The sequence below is a fragment of the Scyliorhinus canicula genome, chromosome 6, assembly GCF_902713615.1.
Source record: "Scyliorhinus canicula chromosome 6, sScyCan1.1, whole genome shotgun sequence".
In the NCBI taxonomy this organism is placed as follows: Eukaryota; Metazoa; Chordata; class Chondrichthyes; order Carcharhiniformes; family Scyliorhinidae; genus Scyliorhinus; species Scyliorhinus canicula.
In genome coordinates this window covers 66,029,336-66,050,122 of record NC_052151.1, presented here as the reverse complement: position 1 = coordinate 66,050,122, position 20,787 = coordinate 66,029,336, and the positions used below count along the sequence as shown (strand labels likewise).

The 20,787-nt window shown below is 51.6% G+C and overlaps 1 protein-coding gene across 8 annotated transcripts in view; it reads left to right on the top strand.

The window, feature by feature from the left end:
• Nucleotides 1–3,324: 3,324 nt before the first annotated feature.
• ahi1 (Abelson helper integration site 1) overlaps nt 3,325–20,787 on the top strand; it is a 375,133-nt gene continuing 357,670 nt past the window's right edge. For 4 of the 8 annotated variants that reach the window (XR_005460937.1, XM_038799414.1, XM_038799416.1 and 1 more), the window contains exons 1-2: nt 3,336–3,666; nt 4,511–4,603. The gene's annotated coding sequence lies outside the window, so the exon portion shown is untranslated. Of the gene's footprint in view, nt 3,667–4,510; nt 4,604–11,904; nt 12,070–18,029; nt 18,239–20,787 lie in introns of all 8 variants that reach the window. The other 4 variants (XM_038799410.1, XM_038799412.1, XM_038799411.1 and 1 more) reach the window with 4 other exon arrangements.

Sequence of the window (20,787 nt, the reverse complement as noted above, 5' to 3'; positions counted from 1 at the left end):
TGAATTTCTAAACTCACCTAACTCTGCCAGTCTGGATCCGCCCCCCCCCCCCCCCCCCCCCATTGTGGGTAGGATCCAGCTCGCAATATCTTGCGAGATCAGGTTAGATCTCGCGAGGTGCAACAACTGTTGGAATCCCAGGATGGGCCTCTCCCAGGATCTTTCAGTTTCGTCCCGTCCTAATTCCGGCAGAACGCAGCTGGTAAATTGCGCCCATGAATGGGGAAGTTCCTTCCCAACCTCTACAGAAAGCAACATTAGAGTCACAGAGGTTTACAGCACAAAGAGACTCTTCGGCCCATCATGTCTGCGCTGGCCATCAAACATTAATCTATTCTAATCCCATTTCCCAGCACATGGTCGCCTTGTATGCTACGGTGTTTCGTGCTCATTTAAATGCGTCTTGAATGTGAGGGTTTCCGCCTCTACCTCCCCTTCAGACAGTGAATTTTAGATTCCCACCACCCTTTGGGTGAAAAAACTTTTCATCACATCCCCTCTAAATCTCCTGCTCCTTAATCTATGCCACCTGCAGTGGCGTGCAGAGGGGGGGGCCGACGGTGCATTGGCCCCGGGCATCCATTGGATGGGGGCATCAATCAGAGGCTATTGCTCTCCCCAATGTCACCCAGATGCCTAAATTTTTCCACCTGAATTTAACAAATTGTTTTGCTAAGGGGGGGCGGGGGGGCGTCACAATCAAATCCAGTGACTACCGACATGTACCTTGTGTCAGGGTGAGGTGACTGCGCTCCCAGACTCACCCGCGGTGGGGAAACGGCTCTATCCGCCGCGCGTGCGGGCGGCCCGGGACTGCGCATGTCCAAGGGAGGGGGAGCTCCTCACATGCAGGGAAAGGCCCCGCCCCCTGATCTGCGTGCTGAGATGTTGACCAATGAAAAAAGATTGAGGACCGGAGGGACTGTGGTTCTCCAGCCAATCAGAGCTCCTCACATGCAGGGAAAGGGCCCACCCCCTGATCTGCGTGCTGAGATGTTGACCAATGAAAAAAGATTGAGGACCGGAGGGACTGTGGTTCTCCAGCCAATCAGAGCTCCTCACATGCAGGGAAAGGCCCCGCCCCCTGATCTGCGTGCTGAGATGTTGACCAATGAAAAAAGATTGAGGACCGGAGGGACTGGGTTCTCCAGCCAATCAGAGCTCCTCACATGCAGGGAAAGGCCCCGCCCCCTGATCTGCTTGCTGAGATGTTGACCAATGAAAAAAGATTGAGGACCGGAGGGACTGGGTTCTCCAGCCAATCAGAGCGCGGGCTTTGTGTGAGTGATAATTGAGCTTTCACACCGACGGAATCTTCCTCCTGTCTCCAACAACTGTGAGTAAAACACTTTCTTTTCTCCCCCTTTCCATTTCTTTTTTCATTCTGACCATCAATTGGTCACTTGCAGCAACTGAAGGGAAAGGAAGTGAATCCAGGGAGGGTTCAGACTCTGGAAAGCTTGGCCCAGGTCTCTCTCTTAAAAATATTGACATCCTTTGCTCCCTCAGTTTGACACATGAAATGAAATGAAAATCGCTTATTGTCAGGGGCTGTTTAGCACAGGGCTACATTGCTGGCTTTGAAAGCAGACCAAGGCAAGCCAGCAGCACGATTCGATTCCTGTAACAGCCTCCCCAAACAGGCGCTGGAATGTGGCGAATGCGGAATGTGACAATAAGCGATTTTCATTTCATAAGTAGGCTTCAAATGAAGTTACTGTGAAAAGCCCCTAGTATTGACCAGGACACGGGGGTAACTCCCCTGCTCTTCTTCAAAATAGTGGCTGTGGGATCTTCAACATCCACCTAATAGGGACAGACAGAGCCTCAGTTTAACAACTTATTTGAAAGAAGGCTGTTCTGACAGTGCAGCACTCCCTCAGTTCTGAGTGTGATTAGGGATTCAGTCATTCACCCCAACTGCTGACACACCAGCGAGTTCACTCTGGGGAGAGGCTGTTCACCTGCTCTGTGTGTGGGAAGAGATTCTCTCAATTAACCAACCTGCTGACACACCAGAGAGTTCATTCCGGGAAGACGCCGTTCATCTGCAGTGTGTGTGGGAGGGGATTCACTCAGCCATCCATCCTGCGGAGACATCAGTGAGTTCATACAGGTGAGAGACCATTCACTGCTCTCTGCACACAACGGTTTAGAACATCATCTACATTGAAATGAAAATCACTTATTGTCACAAGTAGGCTTCACTGAAGTTACTGTGAAAAGCCCCTAGTCGCCACATTCCGGCGCCTGTTCAGGAGGCTGGTACGGGAAGTTATATTCAAAATGTTTTCCTTTCTCATAATATTTCTCAGTATATTAGGCCTTATACTTGAGTCTTTGGGGCATACAATCAAGATTTGCCCCAGGCATCACCAGACCTCTGCACGCCACTGGCCACCTGGTTATTGACCCCTTTACTGAGGGGAAAAGTTATTTCCTATCTACCCTATCTCTGTCCCTCATAATTTTATACACCTAAATGAGATCCCCCTTCTGCCTTCTCTGCTATCAGGAAAACAATCCCAGCCTTTCTTCATAGCTGAAACACTCCAGCCCAAGTAACATCCTGCTGAGTCGCCTCTGTACCCTCTCTCGTGCAATCACAAATTTCCTACAGTGTGGTGACCAGAACTGCACACAGTACTCTGGCTGTGGCCTAACAAGCATTTTATACAGTTCCATCATAATTTTCCTTCTCTTATATTCAATGCTGACAAAGTAAAGTATCCCATATGTCTTTTTAGGGGCGGGATAGTGGCACAGTGGTTAGCACTTCTGCCTCACAGCGCAAGGGACCTGGGTTCAATTGCAGCCTCGGGTGATTGTGTGTATGGCGTTTGCACGTTCTCCCCGTGTCTGTGTGGGTTTCCTCTGGGTGTTCCAGTTTCCTCCCACAATGCAAAGATGTGCAGGGTAGCTGGATAGGCCATGATAAATTGACAGTTAATGATCAAAAAGGTTTGGGCTAGAGTTACAGGGATGGGGCCAAAGTATGGTGCTCTTTCAGATTGTCAGACTCGATGGGCCGAATGGCCCCCTTCTGCACTGCAGGAATCCTATGATTCTATTCTCTGAACCACTTTATCTACCTGTCCCGCTGCCTCCATGCACCCTAAGGTCTTCCTGGCCCTTTCTAGCGTCCTACCGTTCATTGTGTATTCCCTTGCCTCGGTGACCCAGTGCATCTACCTGAATGAACTGGGAACTACCTGAACTTCGTACCTCCCTGAATGGACTGGGATTCCTCGCTGCCCTGTCGGGTCGGGGTGCTGTAATTGCCAGCTGCGACCAGCAGGGGGAAATGGCAGGGGCGTGGAGTTTGTGCTGGGCGCAGGCGCGGCCAGGGCGCCTGTGACGCACTTGGAGCTGCCCTCCTCTGGTTGCCACAGTCGCGCGCAGCGGGAATACCGGCACCGGGAATACCAGGAACCTCACTGAGTCCAGCCCGGCTTCACAGCCGCGCCTCGCCACTCCCTCCCAGGTCAGCAATCCGCGCCATTGGTTTCTCGCTCGGTGCTCGGAGTCGGCCTTGTTGTCATGGCGTGAGGCGGTGCCGGCGTTGCTAGGCCGCCGTTTCAAACAGAGCGGGGCGGGGCCGAGTGCGTCTCCCGGAGCCTAAACCTTGCCCATGGTGAGAGAGGGTCTGCATTCTGCCAGCATCAGGTGAGTGCTGCCTGCCGCCTGTGCAGCCTCCTCTTTTGGCGCCTGATTCTCCTCATGTTGGAATGGGTATCTCCCGCAACACCTGGTTTTAATGCAGGACCTGTTTTATCACTTAAAATGCACTGAGCTCAACAACAGCAACACAAACGAGCAACAATTGTGGAGCAACATCACCTGAAAAAGTGGAATAGGAACAATAACACTTTTAAATATTGCCATGTTAATTAATTAGTATACACAAGTGTAGCATATTTGCCTATCTTTTGGAAGTTTTCATGAAATAATTCCAATGAAATTAGTGCAGTTAGCTAAAACAGTGTTGATATAGTAAGTCTTACAACACCAGGTTAAAGTCCAACAGGTTTGTTTTGAATCACAAGCTTTTGGAGCACTGCTCCTTCCTCAGGTGAATAAAGAGATGGGTTCCAGAAACACGCATATAGACAAAGTCAAAGATGCAATACAATAATTTGAATGTGAGTCTTTACAGATAATTAAATCTGGCATGAGACAATTCACACCTCTTTAACCTGTGATTACCCCTCTCTGGATCTGTAAAGACTTAATTACCTGCAAAGACTTGCATTCAAAATACCGTATTACACCTTTGACTTTGTCTATACAGTATATATATATATATATATATGTATGTATGTATGTTTCTGGAAACCACCTCTTCATTCACCTGAGGAAGGGCCAGTGCTCCGAAAGCTAGTGATTCGAAACAAACCTGTTGGACTTTAACCTAGTGTTGTAAGACTTCTTACTGTGCTCACCCCAGTCCAACGCTGGCATCTTCACATCATGGCTACCAGTGTTGACATAGTTATTATCTGTTTTCTAGGCAGCAACTTCTATCGTCCAACATTTATTTAACTGAAGCTGATGAGCCTCTCTGGGAAAAACTAGTTTTTAGTACTCACAGGACACCTACAAGGTAAGACAGAATACTTGAGAGTACAGGTAGACTTCATTTAAGATCTTTATGAATATATATTGCTTCAGGGCACAATAACTAGAATAATTTTGCCATCTAAAATCATGAAGAAAATCAGTATGTCAGAATGTGCACATGGAGTTTAATTCCAAGGTGGTTTTTTGCAATGTTGAATTTCTCCCTTCCTTTGAATATTGGCACCAAAATGCTTGGCATCTGTGCCCTTGTGATTTGCAAAGGCTAAGACATTTGCCCCCATGCCTGCCTGCAGCTTGTGATGGTGCGACACCATCTTCTACGGGGCTGGGCTTCACATCCACATGTAAGATCCCTCAAATTGTCCTGAATATCGACCTTCAAAAATTTTCCAGTTTTGCACAGGACCAAAACATGTGAACATGATTTGCAGGGCCCCTCCCACATTGTTCACAGCTATCCTCCACCCCATCAGGATACCTGTGAGCGATGTGCGAGGGCCTCTGAACAGCTGGCTCATCCTTGACTTAGTGAGGTGTGCCCTATGCACTACCTTGAGCTTTATCAGCCTCAACCTCGCACAAAAAATCGAGGCATTCACCCTCCGCAGCACCTCACACCACAGTCCCACTTCTAGGACCATCCCCAACTCCACTTCCCATATCTTAAACCCCTCCATGGACATTCCGTCCTCCTCCAGGATCCTCCCGTAAATCGCCGAGATGACTCCCCTCTCCAGTCCCCCCGCTGACAAGACTTCCTCCAACAATGAAGGGGCCGGCACTACAGGGAAGGTCGGGAACACCTTCCTTGTGAAGTCCCGCACCTGCACGTACCTAAACCCCTCTGTGTCAATCCATATTTCTTTCCCAACTCTTCTAGACTTGCGAATCGTCCCCAAGGAACAAATCTTTCATTTCACTAATACCCTTCTTCTCAAAACCCTAAACCGTGACCATCCTTCCTGGCCCAAAACCATGATTTCTCCCTAATTGGCACCCCTCCCCCCCCCTCCCCCCCCTCCCCCCCCCCCCTCCCCCCCCTCCTCCCCCCCCCCCTCCCCCCCCCTCCCCCCCCCCACCCCCCCTCTCCCCCCCCTTTCCCCCCCCTCCCCCCCCTTTCCTCCCCCCCTCCCCCCCCTCCCCCCCCTCCCCCCCTCCCCCCCTCTCCCCCCCCCCCTCTCCCCCCCCTTTCCCCCCCCTCCCCCCCCTTTCCCCCCCTCCCCCCCCCCTTTCCCCCCCCCCTCCCCCCCCTTCCCCCCCCCTTTCCCCCCCTTTCCCCCCCCCCCTCCCCCCCTTTTTCCCCCCCCCTCCCCCCCTTCCCCCCCCCCTCCCCCCCCCTCCCCCCCTTCCCCCCCCTCCCCCCCTCCCCCCCCTCCCCCCCTTCCCCCCCTCCCCCCCTTCCCCCCCCTCCCCCCCTTCCCCCCCTCCCCCCCTTCCCCCCCCTCCCCCCCCTTCCCCCCCCTCCCCCCCCTTCCCCCCCCTCCCCCCCCTCCCCCCCTTTCCCCCCCCTCCCCCCCTTCCCCCCCCTCCCCCCCTTCCCCCCCCTCCCCCCCCTTCCCCCCCCTCCCCCCCCTTCCCCCCCCCCTCCCCCCCTTCCCCCCCCTCCCCCCCTTCCCCCCCCTCCCCCCCTTCCCCCCCCTCCCCCCCTTCCCCCCCCCTTCCCCCCCCCCCTCCCCCCCCCTCCCCCCCTTCCCCCCCCCTTCCCCCCCCCCTCCCCCCAACCCAGCCCTCACTTTAAAGTGCAGCCTAAATTGCCTCCAAATCAGTGTGGCCACCACCACCTGACACCCCGAATACCTTCCTGGTGCCATTGGGAGCGGTGCAGATGTGCTTGCCCGCAATCTCGACCCCTTACACCATCCTCTCACCTCCTCATCACTTGCCACCCAATAATAGTAAAGCAAGTTCATGAGGCCTAGTTTCCCCCATTTCGCCTTCCCCTCTGTAATCCTGGAAATTCCCCACCCTACCCCAAATGAACGAAGAGATCAATGTATCCAACCCCTTGAAGAACGATTTAGGTAGAAAGACTGGCAGACACTGGAACAGAAAAAGAACCAAAGCAACACATATTTTGACAGCCTGTACCTGGTACCCCAATGCAATGCGAAATACCCAGAGTTCAAATTAATCGTACGCACACTTGCCTTTGGTTCTTTAAATAGCAGCCGCACTAATGGCCCAAACTTTGGCCCGATCCCAAACCCCTCCAATACTGCCATCAGACAATTCCATTCTACCCGAGTGAATGTCTTCTCCGCATCCAGAGCCACCATCACTTGTCTCCCTTTTGCTGGAGAGCAGACCACATTCAGCAACCTCCTCGCGTTTGAAAACAACTGCCTTCTCTTCATGAACCCCGTCTGGTCCTTCCCGATCACCTTCGGGAGACACCCCTCCAGCCTTAACCGCTAACACCTTTCCAAAATTCTGGCATCTACATTCAGCAGAGAAATGGGTCTACACGAGATGGAAGCCTGCCCAATTGTTTGTGGCAAGGTACCCCTGTTCATCGCGTCTTCAAACACACCCACCATCAGTGGAGCCAGCTTGTCTTTAAATTTCTTATAAAATTCGACTCGGTGGCCCCACCACCTTCCTTACCTGCATTTTCCCAATTTCCTCCTTCACCTCTTGCACCCTCACTGGCTCCTCCAAGCCCACCCTATCCTCCTCTCCCAACCTCAGGTATTCTCACCCATCCAATAACTCCCTCATTTCCCGTTCCTTCTATGGTGGCTCCGACCTACATAGATCCCTCTAAAATTCTTCAAATACTTCATTAAATTAATCTGCTCCAGAGCCGTCACCAACTTCCCCAACTTATTCCGTATCCGAACTATCTCCCTCTCCACTATCTCCCGGAGCAGCTGTCTACGGGGAACGTTTGGGGCATGAGACGGCTGCTATTCAAGGAACGAAAGGCAAGTGTGCTAACGAATAATTTGAACTCTGGGTATTTCGCATTGCATCGGGGTATGAGACGGATGCACTATGTCCCCCCTTCTGTTTGCATTGGCTACAGAATCCTTGGCCATTGCTCTAAGGAGCTTGGGATTGTGGAAAGGGATAGTAAGAGGTGGGGTAGAACATAGGGTGTATCTATGTGCAGGTGATCTGTTCCTATACGTCTCGGAGTCGACGGTATCAATGAGGGGTATAATGGAGTTGCTTCAGAGGTTTGCTTCGAAGTTCGCCAGCCAGCATGCATCCTGCCTTCTCCCAATACTCGTAAACCGCTTCTTTTATCTTTCTTAGCTGACGTACCGCTTTCCCCGTAGACAGCTGATCGAACCTCACTTGTAGCTCCTTCCTCTTAACCAGGAGTGCGCTCAGCAAACTTCCCATTTACCTCCAAAATCTCCTCTATCAGTCTTTGGCATTCTTCCCCTCCACCCTGTCTACCTTAGCCTTATTAGTGACAGACAACATGGTTTTGTATGAGGGAGTTGATGTCTCACTAATTTAATTGAATTGTTTGAGGAGGTGACAAAAAATGATTGACGAGGGCAGGGCTGTGAATGTTGTCTACATGGACTTTAGTAAAGCATTTGATAAGGTCCCTAATGACAGGCTGGTGCAAAAAATGATTAAATCACATGGGGTCAGGGGTGAACTAGCTGGATGGATTCAGAACTGGCTTGGCCATAGAAGACATGGGGTAGCAATGGAAGAGAGTTTTTCCGAATGGAGATCTGTAACTAGTGGTGTTCTGCAGGGATCAGTACTGGGACCTCTACGCTCTTTGTAATATATATAAATGACTTTGAGGAAAACATAGCGGCTCCGATTAGCAAGTTTGCGGATGATACTAAGATTGCAGGCGTTCCGGATAGTGATGAAGATTGTCAGAGAATACAACAGTATAGATAGGCTGCAAAATTGGGCAGAGAAATGGCAGATGGAATTTAATCTGGACAAATGCAAGGTGATGCATTTTGGGAGATCCAATTAAGATGGGTGCTATAAAATAAATGGCAGAGCCATCAGGAGCATAGACACACAGAGATCTGGGCATGCAGCTCCATAGATCCTGAAAAATGGCAGCGCAGGTGGAAATGGTGGCAAAGAAAGCATATGGCATGCTTGCCTTCATAGGACGGGTTATTGAGTATAAAAGTTCGAAAATTATGTTAGTTATATAGAACGTTGGTTAGGCCACATTTGGAATACTGTGTCCAATTCTGGTCACCACACTACCAGAAGGACTTGGAGGCTCTGGAGAGAGTACAGAAAAGGTTTACCAGGCTGTTGCCTGGTATGGAGGGTATGAGCCATGAGGAGAGATTGAATAAACTGGGATTGTTCTCCCTAGACAGGCGGAGGCTGAGGGGCGACCTGATAGAAGTTTGTAAAATTATTAGGGGTATAGATAGGGTGAACAATTGGAGGCTTTTGCCCAGGCCGGAAATGACAATTACACGGGGGCACAAGTTCAAGGTGAAGGGGGGCCAGGTTCGTTGGCGATGTGCGGTGACAGTTTTTTTTACACAGAGGGTAGTGGTGGCCTGGATGCACTGCCAATTGAGGTGGTTGAGGCAGATACGATAGTGACCTTAAGACTTGTCTGGATAGGCACATGAATAGACGGGGTACAGAAGGATACAGGTGGTTGGTCTAGATAGGACACCTGATCGGCGCAGGCCTGGAGGGCAGTAGGGCCTGTTCCTGTGCTGTTTTGTTCTTTGAATGAAATTACCTCCCCCCTTACTATCGCCTGCAAAGCCTCCCAGACCACCGATTGCGAGACCTCCACTGTACAATTAACCATCACATACTCCTCGATCACCTTCCCAATCTTCTCACAGAAGCTCCTGTCTGCTAGTAACCCCACATCCATTCCCCACCCCGACCTCTGAGCTACCCCCTTTTCCAGTACCACATCTATCCAGTGCGGGGCATGATCCAAAATCACCATTGACAGATCTCTGAATCCCAGCCAATAGTGCCCTTCCCACCACGAAGAAGTCAATTCTTGAGTACACCTTGTGTACTGGGGAGAAAAAGAGAATTCTCCCTACCTCCTGCATGTAGGAACCATCATAGATCCGCCCCGCCCCGCCCCGGCATCGTTCCAGTTGGGACCTTGTGCGCTCACTAAAGCGCCAACCTATCCTCCAGTGCATTCGTCACTACTATGTATGTGCCCCCCAGATCCACCACCACTTTCTCCATCTGGAACCGTGCCCTCTTGCGTACCAGTACCGCCATGCCCCGAGCCCTACTGTCAAACCCAGAGTGTGACTCGCCCATTCCTTCCTAAGCCTCACACCTGATCTTTCACCCTCAGATGTGTCTCCTGTAGCATCACTACATCAGCCTTTAGGCTCTTCAAATCAGTGAAACCTTCAATCTCTTCACCGGTCCCCCAACCCCGTCACGTTCTATGTTACTATTCTGACTGGGGGCCTCTCATCCCCTGCTCTTCCTATCAACCATCCAACCATCATCATAGCCCTGGGTCCTTCCTCTCAGGCCTAACCTGTCCCATCCTTTTGTTGGCGTCGAATACCACCACCCCCCAAACCCCCCGCAACCCTATATCACTCTTCCCCCCCCCCAATGCCTCCCAGGCCCAGCGAAACTTGCTCAACCAGACTTCGATACTTCGATAGCTGCGACCCCCTCCCCCACCAGACTTCCATTCAGTAGCCACACTCTGTTTGCTTGTGTGGGGGCAACTACCCGAACCCACCTCCTCCCAAACCCTCCTCCTGTAACCAATCCCAGGAAATAAAAAACACCCCCACCAAAGCTGGTGTGCATATTCCCCAAGCACCTATAACAACCCTCCCATATACAACCAACCCCAAGACCCCTACATTCTCACCACCCAGTACAGAAATGTAAAACACCATAAACAAAAAGCAAAGACTAAGCCCAGCCCCCTTCCCCTCAGTTCAGACCTCATATCCAATTCCATCACATTTCAGTCCCAATTCTTCGACCTCCACGAACGCCTCCGCTGCCTTCACCATTCCAAAGTAGAGATCCTTAGAGTTGTACGTCACCTTCAACTTGGCGGAATAGACCACTCCAAACTGAACGCTTTTGTTGTAGAGTGTCACCTTCACCCGTCTGAAAGCCGCCCGCCTTTTTGCCAAGTCCATCATCAAATCTTGGTAAATTCGTATACCAGCAGCACCCTCCCATTTCACCCCTTGCCTTTGCTTCACCCAGTTTGGGACCTTTTCCTTGGTACGATACTTATGGAAGCGAAGTATAACTGCTCTTGGCGGCTCATTTGCTTTCGGCTTCGGCCTTAACGACCAATGTGCCCTGTCCAGCTCGTATCGGGAGGGTTCTTCCCCCTCCTCCATCAACTCCGCCAGCATCTTTGCAAAGTATTCAGGCGTTCGTGGGCTCTCCACCTCCTCCGGCAGACCCATGATCCGAAGATTTGACCTCTTTGACCTGTTCTCCAGGTCCTCCACCTTAGCTTTGAGTCCTTTATTTGCCTCCACTACCCTCCCCAACTCCTTACCCATCAAAGTGATCTGGTCGCTATGCTGCGACATAGCCTCCTCCATCCTTTTCAACTTCTCTCCTTGTTCTCTTATCTTGGCTGCATTCTTCGACACAGCCGCCTTTACCGGGGCAATTGACTCCTCCACCCACGTTTTCATCACAGCCATCATTTCCCTTCGCATCACCTCCATATGCTTGTTGAACAGCCTTTCAAATTATCCGGACATAAGTTTGATCAGAGAATCCACCGTGAAGGGAGTGGCGCCACATTGTGCTCCTTCCCCCGCCATCTTTTTTTCCTCCTGAGACATCGGCTCACTTGACAGTGGATTTTTGTACGCCCCCTCCTTTCCGCCGTTCTTCTTCTGGGCCTTTGACATCACAATATCTTCCCACACCGATTTATTCAAAAATTGCCCCTGGGACCGGGCATTAAAGTTTTTTAAAAATCCAAAACTTCGAGTAGGAACTTCCCCACGTGCGACCTCTGCTTACATGACATCACCACAAGTCAGATGAAACCATGACTGAGTGTCTGGAGTAACTGGAGAAAAGCACCGGAAGACAAGAGTATGGAGATTAGGAGACAAAAACCCAGTAAATGGATTGTCAGTTTGAACATAGGAAAGAGGGTCAGAGTTGAAGGTGTATTATGGGAGAAGACTTGGAGCAAGTGAATGGTTTGAAGTACATAGGGTCATGGTAATGGAAGTATAGAAATTAATCAATGGATTAGCTCTGGTTGGATTGATGGGAAGAAGCGCAGTGGGCTGTTATGTGATAGAAAAGTATTGCCAAAACTAAAAGGAAGGCTCTAGAGGACAGTTGTGAAACTGGCCATGTTATATTGTGCAGGAACTTGGGGAAACATCAAGAAGAGAGGATCAAGGACTGAACATTGAGCTGCAAATGCTGAGATGGATGTGTGGAGTGACAGAAAGGACAAGATCAGGAATCAGTACATCGGGGGTCAGTGAAAATTGTGGAAGCATCGAAGAAAGTGGCGATGAGATTGAAATGGTAAGGGGACTTCCGGTGTGCAGCATGGAGTGAGTGTGCACACAGAGGCAGCTCCTGCCCAAGGTTACAGAAAAGAGCTCTTTTTTTGGGCGGCATGGGTTGGAATTTCGATGAAAAGCCGTAGGTGAATGTTCGAGGAGTACTTTCCCCCAGGAATAGGATGTTTCTTGGTTATCAGACCCACAGAAACAGTGCAAGATTGGGCGGAAGCAGCAGCAAACAAAAGCCTCTGCAAGCAGGCAGGCGGGGGAAGGGCCAGCTTATAGGTCTCAAACTGACTTGAGGGCCTTTATGAAAGCTGAATTCTAGCAGCAGTTGACACTGTCCCGACGAATCCCAGTGGGGGAAGGTGTCTAGAAGAGCATTCCCCATAATTTATGGTGCTCACCCGGAGTGGGGCAAAGGAAAAAGCTGCAGCAGCTCCCCAAGAAAAGCAGGGGAAGAAAGAAAAAAATGGCGGCCGGCGGGAAACCCGAGGACTGGTGGAAGTGGGCGCAGGAGCAGCAGGCCTCTCTTCTGCGCTGTTTTGCGGAGCTGAAGGCTGAGTTGCTGGACTCCCTGAATGCAACTACAAACAAGCTGCTTAGGACCCAGGCGGCACAGGAGGTGTCTATCCGGGAGTTGCAGCAGCAGGCCGCTGAGGGGGAGGAGGAGGCCGTGGTCCTCGTGGGGAAAGTGGAGTTGCACGAGGCACTTCACAAGAAGTTGCAAGACCACTTGGAGGAGCTGGACGTTCGCACGAGGCAAAAGAATTTGAGGATCCTGGGCCTGGTGGAGGGGCTGGAGGGGTCGGATCTCCCGTCGTACGTGACCACGATGTTGAGCTCGTTGATGGGAGCGGGGTCCTTCCATTTGCCCCTGGAGCTTGAGGGAGCTCATAGAGTGCTGGCCAGGAGGCCTAAGGCAAATGAACCCCCGCGGGCGATGCTGGTGCGGTTCCATCGATTTAGTGACCGGGAGTGTGTGCTGCGCTGGGCCAAGAAAGAGAGGAGCAGCAAGTGGGAGAATTCGGTGGTGCGAATCTACCAGGACTGGAGTGCGGAGGTGGCAAAGCGGCGGGCCGGGTTCAACCGGACGAAGGCGGTGCTGCATGCCAAGCTGGTCAGATTTGGAATGCTGCAGCCTGCGCGTCTGTGGGTGACATATAAGGTCCGGCACCACTACTTCGAGTCCCCGGAGGAGGCGTGGGCCTTTGTACAGGCGGAGAAGCTGGACTCGAGCTAGGGTCTGGGGACACACTATGGCCGTTGCTGTTTTCGCTGTTGCTGTTCTTCAATTTTGACAGGTGTTATTTTTATGCTGGTTTTCTTTTTGCTCTGTTTCCGGGTGGGTTTGTCTGTTGGGTATGGGTATGGGGTATGTGGGGAACGTTGGGGTATGTGCTTTATATGTTCTCTTCTGAACGGGGCTGGGGGTTGGGGTGAAACTGGATTTTGAGGAGCTGCGTCAGAAGGGTGGGGTGTGGCAGTGTGAAAGCGGGCTTTCCTCTGGATGTCAGCGCTGCGGGACGGGGGGGCGGAGCTGGAGGTGGGGGCGTGGCCTTCATTGGTTTTCTTTCCCCCGCTGAAGCGGTGCCAAGGAGGTGTGGCAAGAGGGGGATGACCCCATGCCGGGAGGAGATGGGTTTTGGTGGGAGCTGCCGGGTCAGCAGAAGTCAGCTGACTCACGGAAGTACCATGGAGGGTGCGTCGCGGCTAGGAGATGTCCTAGCCTGGGGGGGTGGGGGGGGGGATATGCTGGAATGGCCAGGAAGGAGCTGGTGTGGGCCGGGGGGGGGTAGAGGAGAGGCGTTATCGCCATGGGGAACGGGTCAGGCGGGGCGAGCTGGCCTGGGGCGAGCAGTCGATAAGCTATGGCTAGCCAGCGGGTGAGAGGGGCAGGTTGCCCTCTGATCCGGCTGATTACCTGGAAGGTGAGGGGGCTGAATGGGCCGGTTAAGAGAACTAGGGTATTTTCTCATCTGAAGGGGCTGAAGGCGGACGTGGCTATGCTCCAGGAGACCCACTTGAAGGTGGCGGACCAGTTTCGTCTGAGGAAGGGGTGGGTGGGGCAGGTTTTTCACTCAGGATTGGACGCGAAGAACCGGGGGGTGGCGATTCTGGTGGGGAAGAGGGTGGCGTTCGAGGCGGCTGAGGTGGTGTCGGACAAGGAGGGCAGATATATTATGGTGAAGGGTAGGCTGCAGGGAGAGAAGGTGGTTCTGGTTAATGTATATGCCCCGAATTGGGATGATGCCGGCTTCATAAGGCGCTTGTTGGGCCACATTCCGGACCTGGAGGCAGGGGGCCTGATCATGGGGGGAAACTTTAACACAGTGCTGGATCCCCCACTGGACCAGTCCAGTTCAAGGACGGGTAGGAGACCGGCGGCAGCCAAAGTGCTGAGGGGGTTTATGAACCAGATGGGAGGGGTGATCCCTGGAGGTTTGAGAGGCCGAGAGCGCGGGAGTATTCCTTTTTCTCCCATGTCCATAGGGTCTATTCCCGAATAGATTTTTTCGTCCTGAGCAGGGGATTGATCCCGAAGGTGCAGGATGCAGAGTATTCGGCCATAGTGATTTCAGACCATGCTCCGCACTTGGTTGATCTGAAGATGGGGGAGGCGCGGGACCAGCGCCCGCTCTGGTGCCTGGATGTGGGGATGCTGGCTGATGAGGAGGTGTGTAGGAGGGTCCGGGGAAGTATTGAGGGGTATCTGGATACCAACGACACGGGGGAGGTCCGGGTGGGGATGGTCTGGGAGGCTCTGAAAGCAGTGATCCGGGGGGAGCTGATCTCCATCTGGGCCCATAGGGAAAGGAGAGAGAGGAAGGAGAGGGAGAGACTGGTGAGGGAGCTCCTGGATGTGGACAGGAGATACGCAGAGGCACCGGAGGAGGGGTTGCTGGGGGAACGGCGTAGTTTGCAGGCCAAATGTGACTTGTTGACCACCAGAAAGGCAGAGACACAGTGGAGGAGGTCGCAGGGCGCGGTATATGAGTATAGGGAGAAGGCGAGCAGGATGTTGGCGCATCAGCTCCGCAGGCGGGATGCGGCTAGGGAAATTGGTGGAGTGACGGATAGGGGTGGGATTGTAGTGCAGAAGGGGACAGAAGTAAATGGGGTCTTTAGGGACTTCTACGAGGAACTGTACCGGTCAGAACCTCCGATGGGGAGAGGGGGGATGGAGAGCTTCATGAACAGGCTATGTTTCCCAAGGGTTCAAGAGGAGCTGGTAGAGGGGCTGGGGGCGCTGATAGAGTTGGAGGAGCTAGTCAGGGGGATTGGACAAATGCAGTCAGGTAAGGCGCCGGGTTCCCGGTGGCATTTTATAAAAAGTATGCGGATCTGGTGGGCCCCCTGTTGGTGCGAGCCTTCAGTGAGGCATGGGAGGGGGGGGGGGGGCTTTGCCCCCCGACGATGTCGCGGGCACTGATCTCTCTGATCCTGAAGCGGGATAAGGACCCCTTGCAGTGTGGATCATACAGGCCTATCTCGCTCCTCAATGTTGACGCTAAGTTGCTGGCGAAGATCCTGGCCACCAGGATAGAGGACTGTGTGCCAGGGGTGATACACGAGGATCAGACAGGATTTGTCAAGGGACGGCAGCTCAACACGAATGTGCGGAGACTGCTAAATGTTATTATGATGCCGGCAGTGGAGGGGGAGGCTGAGATAGTGGTGGCGCTGGATGCGGAGAAAGCGTTTGATAGAGTTGAGTGGGAGTACCTGTTGGAGGTGCTGGAGCGGTTCGGATTCGGGGAGGGATTCATCAAATGGGTAAGGCTGCTCTACGCGGCTCCGATGGCAAGTGTAGTTACCAATGGAAGGAGATCGGAGTACTTTAGGCTCTACCGTGGGACCAGGCAGGTGTGCCCCCTGTCCCCCTTACTCTTTGCACTGGCGATTGAACCTTTGGCTATGGAGTTGAGGGAGTCAGGGAGATGGAGGGGCCTGGTGCGGGGTGGGGAGGAACATTGTGTATCACTGTATACGGACGACCATCTGTTGTATGTGGCGGATCCAGAGGGGGGAATGCCGGGGTTGATGGAGCTGTTAGCGGAATTTGGGGGCTCCTCGGGCTATAAGTTAAATTTAGGCAAGAGTGAGGTATTTGTAGTACACCCAGGTGATCAGGAGGAGGGAATTGGGAGACTCCCATTTAAGAGGGCAGTGAAGAGTTTCAGATACCTGGGGGTGCAGGTGGCCAGGAGTTGGGGGACTCTCCATAAGCTTAATTTTACCAGGCTGGTGGAGCAGATGGAGGAGGAATTTAAAAGGTGGGACATGGTGCCGCTATCGTTGGCGGGTAGAATGCAGTCCGTCAAAATGACGGTTCTCCCGAGGTTCTTGTTCCTTTTTCAGTGTTTGCCCATCTTTATCCCTAGGGCCTTTTTTAGAAGGGTGACTAGCAGCATCATGAGCTTTGTTTGGGCGCATGGGACCCCGAGGGTGAAGAGGGTCTTCTTGGAGCGGGGTAGAGATGGGGGGGGACTGGCGTTACCCAATCTCTCGGGGTATTATTGGGCGGCCAATGTGTCAATGGTGCGCAAGTGGGTAATGGAGGGGGCAGCATGGAAACGGATGGAGAGGGCGTCCTGTAGAGATACAAGCCTGGGGGCCCTGGTAACGGTGCCGTGGCCGCTCCCTCCTACGAGGTATACCACGAGTCCGGTGGTGGCGGCTACCCTCAAGATTTGGGGGCAGTGGAGGCGACATAGGGGAGAAGTGGGGGGCTCGATGGAGGCTCCGTTAAGGGGGAACCGTAGGTTCGTCCCGGGGAACATTGATGGGGGATTTCAGGGTTGGCACAGAGCGGGCATCAGACAGCTGAGGGACCTGTTTATTGATGGGAGGTTTGCGAGTCTGCGGGAGTTGGAGGAGAAATTTGGGCTCCCCCGGGGAACATGTTCAGGTATCTGCAGGTAAAGGCATTTGCTAGGCGGCAGGTGGAGGGATTCCCTTCGCTTCCCGCGAGGGGGGTGAGCGACAGGGTGCTCTCAGGGGTCTGGGTCGGAGAGGGGAAGATATCTGATATCTACAAGGTTATGCAGGAGGCGGAGGAGGCGTCAGTAGAGGAGCTGAAAGCTAAGTGGGAGGGGGAACTGGGGGAACAGATCGAAGACGGGACATGGGCTGATGCTCTGGAGAGGGTTAATTCTTCCTCCTCGTGTGCGCGGCTTAGCCTCATACACTTCAAGGTGCTGCATAGGGCCCACATGACTGGGACGAGGATGAGTAGGTTCTTTGGGGGTGAAGACAGGTGTGTCACGTGCTCGGGGAGCCCAGCGAACCATGCCCATATGTTCTGGGCATGCCCGGCACTGGAGGAGTTCTGGAAGGGGGTGGCGAGGACGGTGTCGAGGGTGGTGGGATCCAGTGTCAAGCCAGGATGGGGACTCGCGATTTTTGGGGTTGGGGTGGAGCCGGGAGTGCAGGAGGCGAAAGAGGCCGGTGTGCTGGCCTTTGCGTCCCTAGTAGCCCGGCGAAGGATCTTGCTACAATGGAAGGATGCGAGGCCCCCAAGCGCGGAGACCTGGATCAATGACTGGTGGGTTTCATTAAGCTGGAGAAGGTCAAATTCGCCCTGAGAGGGTCGGTACAAGGGTTCTTTAGGCGGTGGCAACCTTTTCTCGACTTTCTGGCTCAATGATAGGGTACAGGGACAGTGGCAGCAGCAACCCGGGGGGGGAGGGGAGAAAGGGGGAGGGAAAAGGGAAAGGGGGGGGGGGGGGTGGGGCGGAGAATGACTATGTTTGTTTATTTAATTTTAATATATTTTTAAGTTCTTTTGTTGTTCATTGGGGTTGGGGGGGTGTGGGATGGGATACATGCGTCAATACGGCCTGGGGGTGTCACAGTTATTATGGGTTATTTTGTTGCATTTCATTGTTTGTCGTTATGTTTTATATTTTCTGTAAAAAATTCCAATAAAAATTATATTAAAAAAAGAGATTGAAATGGTATGGTAATTTATTACAGGAGAGAGAAAAGGAATGTGGTGAGTAGAGTGATGGTCATGTAGCTGCCAGGAAGAAGAGAAAGGCTTGATGACCAGATGGCAAAATGCAGTGAAAGTCGTGAGTGCAGTGGGATTGGAGGAAGAGTAGTTACTAACAGAAGGAGGTGGAGAAGAGGATCAACCAGCATTGTGGCGATCCCAAGTAAAATGGGAGAAGCCGAAAGAAAAAGTGTGAACACAACCATATGCGCACACAGGCCGGAATCTTCCTCAAGCACATTTTTAAAAATATATAAATTTAGAAATTTAGAGTACCAATGAAATGAAAAAATGAAAATGAAAATCGCTTATTGTCACAAGTAGACTTCAATGAAGTTACTGTGAAAAGCCCCTAGTCGCCACATTCCTGCGCCTGTTCGGGGAGGCTGTTACGGGAATCGAACCGTGCTGCTGGCCTGCTTGGTCTGCTTTCAAAGCCAGCGATTTAGCCCAGTGTGCTAAACAGCCCCTTTATTTCCTTTTCCAATTAAGGGGCAATTTAGCATGGCCAATCCACTTAACCAGCACATCTTTGGGTTGTGGGGGTGAAACGCACGCAGGCACGGGGAGAATGTGCAAACTCCACACGGACAGTAACCCAGGCCGGGATTTGAACCTGGGTTCTCAGCACCGTAATCACAGTGCTAACCACTGCGCCATGTGCCATCCCTTACTCAAATACATTTTGGGTGGGGTGACAGGCAGGGGAGACATGTAAAAGTGGGCTCCATGCCAGTGACACTGCCTGTTGCCTACCTGTACACCCCATGGGTGTTTTACTGCCGATGCGGTGATGTTGAGCAGCCCACTCGTTGACGCGGGGGAAAGCGTAAATTTGGGTGTCATGCCAGTGATGCTGTGCCTGTTCCATACCCGCCCACCTCATGGTGTTTTACTGGGCGGGGGAGCGAAATATCAGATGGCCAACTCACCCATGGGCTAATTGAATAATGGCAGCATGGTAGCACAATGGTTAGCACTATTGCTTCACAGTGCCAGGCTCCCGGGTTCAATTCCCACTTGGGTCACTGTCTGCGTAGTCTGCACATTCTCCCCGTGTCTGCGTGGATTTCCTCTGGGTGCTCCGGTTTCCTCCTCCTAGTCCCGAAAAACGTGCTTATTAGGTGAATTGGACATTCTGAATTCTTCCTCAGTGTACCCGAACAGGCACCGGAGTGTGGTGACTAGGAGCTTTTCACAGTAACTTCATTGCGAATGTAAGCCTACTTGTGACACTAATAAATATTATTACTATTAATAATAAATAGTCTAATTTAGTTTCTAACAATTACACATTTGATGTTTGTGCACAGAAATGGAAAATCCAAGAATATTGTGCACTTTCTTCCTGAAAACTGAATAATTTAGTTTGTAATTTTTTAATTAGCTACTTTTTTGCCCAAGTTGTGCATGAATGATATCTGTACAAACCGCTGAACCTTTTTTTTCTAAAGATGCGACTGTCTGTTTTTCCTTTGTTCTTTAAAACAAGGCACTGTCTGCTTGCTAAGGTGGAAATTGAAGGTCAAGTGTTTTGAAGTCTGGTGTTCAATCTAATGTTTCTCCCTTATTCAACATGATTGCAGACTGGATATTCATCTGCTTTATCGTGGGACTTTGTGAGAATTGGCTGCTGAGTTTGCCTCCTAGTATTTTTGGCAAATAGAGGAAGAAACACTGCCATAGTTTCTCTGATGATGAGTAACGCCGAGGTTCAATTTTAAGCAGTCTAGAATTCCACGGGTAAAGTTGCCCCTGATGCACCATGTATAAGATAATAAAAGCAGGTAGCCACCACCAACTGTACAGGGCCCCACTATTTTCATGTGATGCTCAAATTTGTATGTACTTCAAATCTGACTATACCACATTTCTAGCTTAAAGTGTGCTATCTTTGCCGGACAGACTAAAAATACCTTAGCGACTGCTTTGCTGTTCTGTTCCAAAGTATGATAAGTTTCCTTTGGGGTACCACTTCAACTTCCTGTCTCATTCACAGTATTGGCTTTCTACCTCTTTTTTTTTCCTACCCTTCCTCCTTACACCATCCATCAATGTATAGGTTTGTTCTTGTGGTTTGTAAACTGTTGTCACAGACACATGCTTCAATGCCAACTGAGGATTTTAAAAATACCAGCTAGAAAACTGAACTCAGACTTTTTAAAACAGGCTAAGAGTATGATTTGGGTTCACTACAAAGATGGCTATGCAATTTGTATTGCTGTATTTCTAACCCACTGAGCTGGAGAAACCTTATCTACAAAAAACAATCAATGGCCACACCAGAATTTGAGTAAGCCACCTATCCGGTCCTCATTCGCAAGGCTTCAAGACAATCATCTGGGATATCCAACAAGGGGAAGTGGTGTTCCCAGACATGAGCTCATCAAGCTACAATGGGAATATGTTAAACCCTGTGACTTGAACAGTGGGACACTGGCTGATAGAGAGGATTTCCAGTCATGAACCACGTTACAAGGGAGAATACCCTAGACTTGACCATGTTTGAATCAATGAGTGACAGTCATCTGAGAGACCTTCCATTTCTTTGTTTAAATTTATACGTTCTCTGTAGTAAGAGGATAAGCAGCTGAGATGCTGACAAGAGAAGGCCTGTGTGGACTTCCTCCTTCCTCCCTCTCTCTCCAACCCACCTTGCAAGCTGACTGTGACAAACCAGGGATGCCCCTGCTGCAAACAAAATTTTAAAAAATAATTCAACCTAGCACTTCTGTCTCT